Here is a 12637-nt window from a genome sequence, read left to right as displayed (position 1 = left end):
ATTAATCGTTTAATTCAATGAGAGCAAAAACGAAGAAGAACCGCTCTCAAAAAGCTATATAATTTTACTTGATATTGCTTTTTGACATGGTAAAACCGAAATTCGGTTTTTTATGAGCTGACTTTTAGAAACAGTCTAGTAAGGAAAAGCATTATGACATTTTCTTTCTATTTTCGTATTTTATAAAAAGTTATCGGTGCGCTAAAACTGAATTAGATTCCATCAGACGGTTCTGTACGCGACCGGTTGTATTGCTCCTCTATTCCCATCCCGACAGGAGCCCTCTTCTTCGATGTAGCGAAGGCGTTGACAAAGTCTGGCACAACGGTTTGATATACAAACTGTATAACATGGGAGTGCCAGACAGACTCGTGCTCATCATACGAGACTACTTGTCGAACCGTTCGTTCCGATATCGAGTCGAGGGAACGCGTTCCCGCCCCCGTCACGTCACAGCCGGCCGGAGTCCCGCAAGGCTCCGCCCTCTCCCCGTTACTATTTAGTTTGTATATCAATGATATACCCCGGTCTCCGGAGACCCATCTGGCGCTCTTCGCCGATGACACCACCATCTACTACTCGTGTAGGAAGAAGGCGTTGCTTCATCGACGACTTCAGACCGCAGCTACCACCATGGGACAGTGGTTCCGGAAGTGGCGCATCGACATCAACCCCACGAAAAGCACAGCGGTGCTCTTCAAAAGGGGTCGCCCTCCGAACACCACGTTGAGCATCCCTCTCCCGACTAGGCGCTCTCAAATATATTAAGTGTATAATCTATGCTAGGCGCGTCGACACCTCCGCCACCGCCATTCACCCAATCACGATGTTCGACCAGCCCATACCATGGGCCCCGAAGGTCAAATACTTAGGCGTCACCCTCGACAGTAGGATGTCATTCCGCCCCCATATTAAGACGGTACGCGACCGTGCTGCCTTCATTCTAGGACGTCTCTACCCGATGATATGCAGGCGAAGTAAAATGTCCCTTAGAAATAAGGTGACACTCTACAAAACTTGCATACGCCCCGTCATGACATATGCAAGTGTAGTGTTCGCTCACGCGGCCCGCACTCACTTAAAATCCTTCCAGATTATTCAATCCCGTTTTTGCAGGATAGCCACAGGAGCCCTGTGGTTCGTCAGGAACGTCGACCTCCATGACGACCTGGACAGACTTAGTCCGTCAGTAAGTATTTGCAGTCGGCCTCGATGCGCCACTTCGATAAAGCGGCACGACACGAGAACCCTCTCATCGTGGCCGCCGGTAACTACATTCCCGATCCTGCGGACAGAATGGAAAGCAGTCGACGTCGCCCAAAACACGTCATCTCGGATCCTCCCGATCCACTAACGGTGCTTTTAGGTACTTCAAGCACCGGTCACCGTTCTTGTCGAACACGTCGCTTGCGACGAAGGGCTCGACGAGTAAATTAACTCTCAGACACAGCCTACTGAGTTTCTCGCCGGATCTTCTCAGTGGGTCGCGTTTCCGGTCCGGTGGTAGATTCTGCGAAGCACGGCTCTTGCTAGGGTTCGTGTTAGCATCGTCGTCAGGTTTGAGCCCCGTGAGCTCACCTACTAGCCACGGTTACGCTGAAATAGCCTCTCAAGGCTATAAGTTTAGGTAGGAAAAAAAAAAAAGCTCCTCTATTTACAATTTTCATCAAATTTGAAATTTCTTTTTTACGTATATTTTTTTCAAATTTCTATTTTTCATGAAATAATAATTTAAAAAATATTACAACAACATAAACTTTTATTGAGGATAACATTTTTGATGATAAGAATGCTTCTGATGGGATTTCTTCGACCGCACAAACATTTTGTCTTATCAAAACGTTTTCAAAGGTAATGTACTCGTACCAATTTTCCTATGTATAGGTAAATATATCTAGCTTCTGTTAATACAAGATGATTAAAAATAATAGAGACAGACACGATAAATGGAAACTCACTTGGCATTCTGTTAAAGAGCTACATTCACAAAGAGAGTCGAAATTTTTCAATGACATTTCACACACTCAACAATGATAAAACGTTTAGATTTCTTCAAGTAAATTAAAATGTCGGAGATCCAGTCGATTACTGTGATGTCAATTGTTAACGCGCTAAGTCCGAAGCTGGCTGTCAAGTTTTGGTTGGAGAAAAGAGGATTATTTTAAATTTTCGATTTCAATCCATAAACTTACTTGTTATAGATAAAAATTTGTTACGTCTAATAGAAATAATGGTAAAAAAGTAAAATAAACATACTCGTATTTTAATTATAAAAAAATGTGTATCTCACGACCCAGCGGCTATCAATTGGTATTAATACCTAATTAAGTATTCTGCAAACTACTTTTCACGGCAAGGTGAAACATTTGTCGTGGAAATTTGCTCCACCTTACTTCTATCGGAGGCCGGATCAGCGATCGTCTCCGTCTTTGCCGTCCGACTACCAGGGGAATGTTGTCCCCCACTTTCAGAGGATTAGATCTACTAAGTGATGCGAAAGGTCCAATGGCTATCCAGAATGAGGTCAAAATCAATTGTTAGTATTGTTAGTATCTCAATTTCAATGTGGTTCCCTCTGTGGTTGTCGAGATCCAGTTTTGTCATTCTAACAATTAGAGCCACATCGATAGTAGCGAAACAGGCCGATTTGTGAAAATTATTCGCTAGGTTTTCAACATTTTCATTAAGTCGACCCAAAAAAAGGTGCACTTGAGCACCCCGTCATACTTGATGTTGTACACCAAAGACCGAAGGACCGAATTTTGGGCACTGCACACGGGCTAGAGTTTGTGCTTTATTCTACCATGTCCGGTGTTGATGACAGATTTGGCATATTGATTTAAGATAGCTTTTTATTAAAAACATTTTTGAAGATATAATGGTCTTTTTCTTTCAAACTAAAAACAAGAATATTATGTTAATTTGTAAACTATCTGGATACCTTCGATACAGACTCGGTAGGTAGGTGTGTAGACCAAAAGTCTTTGATAATTTGACAAATGACAGTTGACTTATGTAAAATCTATGGTTGACTTTGACTAAAAATGTAGAATTAAGTTGACCTTCGTTCTTTCATAAATTGGTACAAAATTTCCAGAATCTGTAAGACATAGTTAGCACACAAGGATTAATGTTCATGCTTTTTAGGATCTTCAGATATTCAAAATCGAGTTATTATTGTTTTTTAATGTTAATTTTTGTGTTTAAAGTAATAATTGTCAAAAAAGGCATACGTTCCTTTTCATGAAAAGAAAAGCCTGTATGCTAATTTTAATGGTGCCATCTGTATTTTTTAATTTTGTGGAACTTCATTCTTAGCTTTCATCAGATTACAAAAAGGTAAGTGATAAACTATCCTATACTTCGACTACATTTTTATCTAAGAAAATTTTGTAATTGTTAATTTGTCATTGACTTTCTTCGATTGATAGGCGTTGAAAAATATCTCCAAATTAGAATTAAAATTGCCCGTAGTATTTATATACGTCGTACAACATGTCGGATAATACCAGCTGTAATGAAAACTATTACGTGATGTATTAAGAACACGGAAATCAGATAATTAGCAAATATATTTTGTGTGAAAGAATCACATCGCAATCGCGTTCGTAAATGTCATTGATGATTTTCTGGACAGTTCTGTATATATAAGAGAGACAGGTACTTAATTATTTATTTAGACCTATATATTTTAATTTATTTTTAGTATTAGAAACACCCTTTTATAATAATACCATTAAATACTTTAATTGTATCCCCATAAAAACTTCTTGGAGGTTTTTATAAATGTTCTGCATTTGTACATTCCAAGCAAAGATTATCCTGTGTCATATCAAAAACACACTTCAGAAACAGAATCAAATTCACTTACATCCCAAGTAACTTCTAAAATAATAAAGATACTTAATATTTTTCATTGCATGGACCTGTGAATAAGCTCACAGTTTACCTACTTTTTAGTGATTACTGGAGCCCATAGATAACATAATTTAAATGCCAACCCTATCTTGGGACATGAGGTCTAAGGCTCAGTTGTATAGTGTAATGTGTCGTATGTTTTCAAATTGGAACAAATTACTACTTTACAGCGATAATAGACTGGTAGGTGGTACCTACTTGCGTGGGCTTATAATATATATATCTGTTACATTATTCCTTCATCATTTAAGTATGTATTTCAATAGAAGAACTATACCTGCATGACATTGCTGACGTCCATGAGCGACGGTGACCACTTACCATCAGGTGGGCCGTATGCTCGTCTGCCTACAAAGGCAATAAAAAAAAAAATGAAAGATTTGAACACTGGCTTAGCTACATTGCTCAATATGAGCATAATAGCCCTCTATTTCATACTTAACCTTACTGGAACTCAAACTGAATCTTGTGGTAAACTTGTCATTCACAAATTCTTAGACCAACATGTATATTGATTGCATTATGATTCAAAATATACTGCAGTTTTTATGACTATTATTTTGTTTTATAAACAATCAGGCAAGATAAGCAAATATACTATACTTTGAATATCCTTTTTTGGTAACACTAAAGGTGCTAGTAAATCCAAAAAACATAATTAATTAGTGGTTATTTGAATCTGTTTATTTATCAGTTTCTATAATAGATTTTCCATCTCATGATTAACTTTACAATGAATTTTTTTTTTTATTACTCTTATGTATAACATGTAGTAGAATGCACCTGTAACTGGTGCTCATGTTAGCAAATATTTTTATATTAAAAAATGTAATTTCACTAAGAAAATAATTAGGTCTAATTACAGGTTTTAATGCTCAAAGTAGCATTTCTTATTATTACTACTCTTTTTTGCATTAACTGGGTAAGGTCTACCTGGTTATAACTAGTTCCAGAGCTCATAGACAAAGTGAATGCTACTGTCTACATTAACATATGAGATTAAAGTTTAAAAGGCTATACATCTGACCCAAACTTTTATAATGGGTAGAACACTGGCCGATTTTTTTTATGCTCTGGTGGTTACAGTATATCATAGACATCAAAAACATAAATGCCGCCACTCACCATGAGACATGAGCTCTAAGATCTCAGTTAGTACAGTACCATGGCTGACCTACCCTTCAAACCAAAATGCATTACTGCTTTACAATAGTAATAGGCAGGTTGGTGGTAACCTGTGCGCATTCACAAGACATCCTACTACCAGTAAAGTCAGCTTTGAATGTAATTTTTAAATTAGGAGGTAATTAGGGGTAGGAATAATTTTCAAAGGAGAATGTAATTAAGTTTAAGTCATCAATCTGTTATTTAAAGATGATTTAAAGGAATATTAAATTTATTATGGATTTTAAAATTTTGCTGTATTGTGTGATTTTCCTTAATTAGGTTCTTTTAAAATAAAATAAAACCAGTGTGAAATTGTAAATCTAAATAAGAATGACATTTTTTTATGTGATCTGATCACGTTAGACTAGTGGGTGATATAAATCGTATATAGATTCAATATCTATATATCGTAGCAATATCGTTGAATCCGATATCGCCCCGCACGAAATCTATATATGTATCGATATCAGCCGATACACGATATTGCTCGATGTGATGCGCATCGCCATATCGTACCGATTCGTGAATCGAAATCTATATTTCGATATCAGCCGATACACGATATTGCTCGATGTGATGCGCATCGCCATATCGTACCGATTCGTGAATCGAAATCTATATTTCGATATCAGCCGATACACGATATTGCTCGATGTGATGCGCATCGCCATATCGTACCGATTCGTGAATCGAAATCTATATTTCGATATCAGCCGATACACGATATTGCTCGATGTGATGCGCATCGCCATATCGTACCGATTCGTGAATCGAAATCTATATTTCGATATCAGCCGATACACGATATTGCTCGATGTGATGCGCTTCGGCATATCGTACCGATTCGTTAATATCAGCAATATTCGTTTGGTTCGTATCGAATCGGCCAGAGTGAGTGAGCGCACGATAGGGATATCATGTGATGAATGAAACAGAAACAGGCATTATCCATACAATTGTAAACCTTATATTTAAGTCCATATGTCTGTAGATTATTCTTAGCGTATCAGCAGGATACAATTAAGGAAAGAAGTTTCAACTTTCGACCCTAACTTGAATGCAGTATAGCCTATTTGCATCGTTGAATTTAATTTCACGCGCTTTGACCTTGAACTAGAATTTTTGGACAAGTGTTTATAAATACTTAAAAGTTTTTTGTGTTTGATTTTTAAAGTACACATTTTTCTATTTTTAGTTGATTCCAAATAATTGAGTTTATTTCTTGTGTTTGTATTAAACTTTTGAAATCTACACTCTTTTGGTATATTTTGTAATTTTAAATTAAGACACAAAATACTAAAAACTGAAAATAATGTAGCCAGTCCTAAGCCTGGTAAAAGCATGAAGGAAAGTTTTTTTGATATTTTTATTTTCATGTTCTTTTTATTACTTTAAGATCATATTATAAATTGATATCAGAAAACCAACCGTATAACGTTGACTTAAATCTATATCTACTAGGATATTATATCAGCGTATCGTTTCAAATCTCAAATATCATGAATCGAGAAAATCTACTAGCATCCATCAATATATAGATTCAGAAAATATATAGATTCAATATCCGATATTGATCCTCGATATATAGATACGATTCGATACGCGGCAAAACCGATATTACCCACTCCTACGTTAGACACATCAAAGTTAAACAATATAAATTTTTGAAATAATTTTGTTATTACATGGAATAAATATCGAATACAACTGCTAATATAGTACCACGATACTAATCAGACATTAAAAGTAATTGAGGACAATTTTGTTAAAATATGAGTTTATTTAATGAATTTCATTAATGTAAAATAATTAATCACACATTTTTCATTAATTGTGCGCGATAATCTTTTATTTAAAAACTCTTCTTCTTCTGTTTCTTCCTAGTGTTTTCACAGTCTAATGTCAGGTTCTGCTTTGAAATCCCGAATTTGCCAAACACGGGATAAAATTGAGAAATTTCAGTAGGAAATAAATAAAATTGGTTGTGTTGTTTATAAAATTACATAGGTAACAAATTTTATAAATAATCAAAATAAACACTAAAACTGCTATCAAAATGAAACAGAAAATATCATGAGCTTTCATCCATTATTGAGAAGAAGAACAAGGTTTATTAAAAATAAACTGTTGACCTGGTATTGAGTCAAGTATACATTCTTGTGCACTGCCAATGGACTGCTTTTGCCTTCAACCTCCATACAAAGCACCAACAAAATGTGTGGCCTCCCAAACTATTTTCATTTTACAACTGATAAAAACTGAATTATTGTAGTGAACAAAAATTTTGAATCACTAAATTTGAAAAATTATAGTAGGATGTAAAGATGATTTCATTGATTCATGAATAGATTTTTGTTATATTTTTCACAAACAAACTAGTGCAATATATTATTATTTTGATGAAACTTCATAATGTAATAGTTTATGCCATTGATATAGAATATCACATATGCCATAATATAGTACCATCAGCATGCAATAGGCTATTAGTTTCAAGAAATTTTAGTTTTTTATACTAGCCTCATAGAGCGTGAAAAAGGCTCAATTGTCTTTCTATTATATCCTTATAAAGCTCCGATTAGTATATCCAGTAGGAAATCCATTAGTACATCCTACATTGATAGTTGGACAGAGTGTGGTGATGAAAAAGTTGTTATGTAAAAGTAGCATAACGATTTACAAACACAAGCACTGGCTAACACGAACAAGAATTTCCCATGAAGTTTCATTACTGACAAGTTACATGATTGTAGTAAAGCGATTATCTATGGCCTTAAATAGAAATTGATAAACCAATAACAGTCGGCTACGTAACATTCAACTTGTTGCATCATTGGTGCCGTCAGTAGCGCCGTTTTCAAACAATAACTGTACTTGTACGTTTTCCCACATCACTATCCACTTATCCCGCTATTTTACGCAACGTTTCCGCCGGTCGGTACCTACCTACATAATAATATATTCGTTTCTTTTTACTTGAAGCTAATTATGGGCGAAGACACCCACGTAACTTTTAAAAATAGATGTGCATGTTTTTAAGTGTTTTTTTTTTTACGCCGCGCTCGTTACTTTTTGACTTTTGTTTTTTGTCAACATCTCGAATCGGATTTATTGAATTCAATTATAAAGATTCGAGTCTTAATTCTATTTAATTCCCTAATCGGTGGGTCTTATGTGAGTTGATTGCGTAATAATTGGAATTAAATGATCCAAAAGTTGTTTTTAACTGACTTGTAGCTTCGAATCGACAAACAGAATATTGGGACATTTGAATTTTCTTTATTGTTTACGGAATAGATAAAGACGTGTCTAGATCATATCAGATAGAAGTCAAATTGTGAAATATCTAACGAAAATTTGTAAGGTTGCAACAAAGAGTAGGCAGACACAAATCATGACAATATACGGAGAAGTTATTACACCAGTAGGCCCATACTACATAACCTGTTTGTGTTGAACGGTATGAACTGGTCATCAATGAATGCAAATTACTAAACATTATTAACCGTAGAACTGTTAGTCGCTATCAAAGACAACAATATAAACACAGATTGGTGGTACTACCTACTTATTTACTTTCGATGACGCAGAATGTTTTGCGCACAATAAGAACTAAGTATTTACTTCAATTTAAGATACCGTGTAAATAATCTTTTTAGTATTATTTACGCGAAATAAATTAATCTATATATGTGTAAGTATATGTGAGAAACATTAAGATTGATATCAAGTAGTAGCTGGTACACGTTCATTGTTTCTGTGATGACATTGTTGATAGTGACCATATTTAAAAAGGTCCTTGGATCGATGCTATCTTCAATAAGATAGAGATCGTCACCTCTATCAATTAAAATTAGAAAAATATAAATTGCCCTTGAAAATGGAATGTACCCCAATTTATGTAACTCTGCGACTTATAAAGTAACTATGTATTTACATTTAAAAAACATTATAGATGTAACGTAAAGATAATCTTTCTTGATACGTTCCTGCTGGATACAAGGACAAACCAGTAACCAAATCTTTTGTTATAGTTATCTTATTATTATTGTGAAATAGAAAATAAAGAGATGTGCAGTCATCTTAATATATGAGTCGTCTATTATCAAAGGTGGCAATCTGTGCATTTGGACAAAAAAAATTTATTGATATGTCAATACAGATTGATTTGAATATAATCGTCTCCTTCAAAGGATACGGTTCAAAACCTGCATTAAATAAAGGTTAATAGTTAACCTGTTATTTATCTAAGATGTCGTTCCGAAGAGTTTTGTGACTGCCAATGGAGTACAAAGTCAATAATTCGTTTTTCTGATTTACCAATCATTGTCCAAAAGTCAGATTGCCGGCTTTGATAATAGTCGACTCATATAATAGTAAGCTTAATATAACAACTTTTTCGTTGCACGACAATATAATATAACTACTATTCTCTTTCATTACCACTGTCATGGCTTCGAGCCAAGGTCCAGGGATTCCTGTCACAATTTCCTCTTAGATGACCAGTGTGCAGTTTGATTTCATTATGACTGAGTGATTCATTATTATATTTGGTTCTTCCTTTGCGATCGTGCCAGGTGTGAATAATGTAGATTTAAAATTAGGTGCTGTTAGCCTAAAAGTCCAAAGACGGAGTGCCCACGATGTTTGTGGATAACGGCTTACGAAACACGATACTCAACCTTGGATGCGATCTTGTCGTTGTGAGGAAAAGCGATTTCACGGAAATTATTGGGATCCTTATTACGTCACCATGTCGAGACTAATAGTCAATTTATCTTCGTTTAGCGTTGACCGGACAATCGTTTTGTATTGTACCAATTCACGGACACAGTTTCGAAGAATGTGTTATTTGATTACATTTGATGAACAAACGAGACTGGATAGAATTTCAATTTGTCCAGTGGTATCAAAAAATAACCTTGATAGTAATTTGTTCTTTGATGGCCCGATGGCATTTACGAAGATCATGTGAATTGGTTTTTATGTGTGTTATGTTGATTAGTTACTAAACTTTTTGTTTGACAATGAAAAATAAATTTATGATTGAGACGACATTCCAATTAGTTTTAGGTCGGTAAGATATCGCTACCCCTCAGGTGGTGGGGTTGCAGTTGTGGGTTTTGAGTCGTAATAGAACCCCACGTTTCTCGTTGCCCAAGCATCCGATCCTCGTCCGAAAAAAACCCGAAAAATCCATCTTAGTTGATAATAATGACTGTCAGGCTAAACAAGATATGCGTCTCCGGTTCCCGTTACTGTTTCCCAGTTATCCACATGTCGTTGTAGCACCGGTATGGTTAGTACCATCGCTGCCGAACCCGTAGAAAAGTTCGAGTGAGTGTCAAACTAAGCTTTTCTTTTTCGGGCCGGAGGCCGACCCTTCTACGAAGTCACCGTGCCTAGCGGGCGCGCTGTTTATGTGGGACTGGTCCGCGACTGCGAATCAGGGGCTTAAGAATATTTTTAGAGCCCTACCGTACTAAACGACTCCCTTGCACTCTTACTCGACCCGACGTCCGATCTCCGACACGGCGCCGAGGGCGAAGAAGAGCTCTACCTCTCCCGTTTTGCAGTCTCCTTCCGCGAGATGGTGGACTTGCAGAAGTCGAGCATTGCCTGATCTCGATTCAACTAGTTCGAGGGGACCGGACGGATCGCCTCGACGATCCGTCGCCCGTTATGAAGGGTCCGCCAGGCGGCGAGATCACGCCTCGAGCACGGCACGCCGAGATTGAAGCTTCTACGCTCGAACTTCCGCCGTGCCGGGATGCGGCTCCCCCCTGGAGCAGAAATCGCATCGCCGTCAAACTCAGCCTAACCCATTTCAAACTTAACTCAGCACTAGTCCACTTAGTTTCTCGTCGGATTTTCACAGATTCGGTGATGGATGCATTTGTAAAGGATCTGCCCTTGAGCTCTAGACCACATTCGGAAGCGCTCTCGGTTGAGCCCTCAAGTTCAATTTTGTGTTCATTTGTCTTGGTGAAGCAAGTGGCCTCCGGGCCGCCCCCCAGCGATCCCACAATGACAAAAATGTCCAATCTCTTAGCCACTGTACGATTTGATTTCATAACAATTTTTCCACGTAAATGAGATTTCTCAATATAAATTATTCGAAACGCAAATAATGTGATGAAAATAAAAAGAAACGTGATACATATTAAGTTTCAAAATAATTATAATTATTAACACGACTCTTGAAACCCGAAGAAATTACTAATTCTACTGCCCCAAAGAGAGCTGTATTTACGTATATTCTGATGATTTTTATTAACTCCGGGTTTCGTTTAGCTCCAGCTGCGCCTGTTTCGTCTCGGCTCAATCAATATGTTGCGGTACATATTATGATAAAGATCTTCATTAATCCCGCAGTCGCAGTACCAATATTCTGCCTACTGCCCTCGTATAGCCGTGCATTCTGGATTTGAAGAAGACAGTCAACATACACAATACAATAGAATCTTCAACCTTATGTCTAAAGGTGTGTTTTGTGTGATGTTGGCTATGGCTATGGCTTCCTTGCCCACTGAGTTTCTCGCCGGGTCTTCTCAGTGGGTTGCGTTTCCGATCCGGTGGTAGATTCTGCGAAGCACTGCTCTTGCTAGGGCCAGTGTTAGCAACACTCCGGTTCGAGCCCCGTGAGCTCACCTACATGTTACAGCGAAGCTAAAATAGCTTCTCAAGGCTATCAGCATAGGTAGGGAAAAAAAAGAAAATGGCTTCCTATGGCTATAACCACCACGCAAATTTTGAGCTCGATTCGTTTCGATTTAAATAGAAATGAAATGTGTTTTTCATCAAACTTGGTTTCAAAAGAGATTACGGCTTTTACTGCTTTTAAATCAGTAAAAATAAGACTGTTTTTGTTCGCGTTCATAAAAGTATATAACGTACTAATCCGACAGAACTAATTTCCATTCTTTATCTTAATCGACAAAACAAAATTACTGACGCAAATAGCCCTTATCGTCATCGCATTATTAGGTCATTATTGTATTTTTTTGCCAATTTAACGACGTTGTATGATTAATGCGTTCGTTAAAATCCTGAGCGATAACTCATAACGGAATAATAATATTTTTTCAAACTAATCATAAATTTTCGAAAGTTTTAGCGGATCATTATTGGTTGATTACAAACAACAGTGCAATTTAGTCTCGCGTTTGTTGTATACTTAAACAATTTCATACATTTCGACATAGTTGGGATTACAATCAATAATGCATTTCAATTGAAAAAAAAAGAAATTGAATATCACTTAATGCCGTCGGGACACAGAAAGAACTTTGCATATTTACAAACCTAGTATTTTGTTTAAATTTTATCGTAACTAAGAGAGGATTGGTGTATTAAAATTTTCATAAAATTAAAACGTAAAACTGTTGATTTAACATAGAAGTAAATTCAAAAACAAATAATTATTACTGCATGGAGAATAGAATGCATAGTCAAGTTCAGAGAGACTTTTACTTAATTTTATATGTGGAATTGTGTGATATTGATTTTTAATATAATGATGTTACGCGCTGGGGTTCGGGATAAATAAAAA

General features: G+C 36.5%; 1 protein-coding gene across 3 annotated transcripts in view; it reads left to right on the top strand.

Moving 5' to 3' along the window:
- The first annotated feature begins 3005 nt into the window (after positions 1-3005).
- The window catches only part of Ip6k (Inositol hexakisphosphate kinase), a 48751-nt gene continuing 39119 nt past the window's right edge, over positions 3006-12637 (top strand). The window contains exon 1 of one of the 3 annotated variants that reach the window (XM_028181254.2): positions 3006-3339. The gene's annotated coding sequence lies outside the window, so the exon portion shown is untranslated. The remainder of the gene's footprint in view (positions 3340-12637) is intronic. The other 2 variants (XM_089729536.1, XM_028181255.2) reach the window with 2 other exon arrangements.

The sequence above is a fragment of the Bombyx mandarina genome, chromosome 08 (genome assembly GCF_030267445.1).
Source record: "Bombyx mandarina strain Sakado chromosome 08, ASM3026744v2".
NCBI classification, from domain to species: Eukaryota; Metazoa; Arthropoda; class Insecta; order Lepidoptera; family Bombycidae; genus Bombyx; species Bombyx mandarina.
The sequence above is the reverse complement of the archived record's forward strand: the minus strand, read 5'-3'. Positions and strand labels throughout refer to the sequence as shown.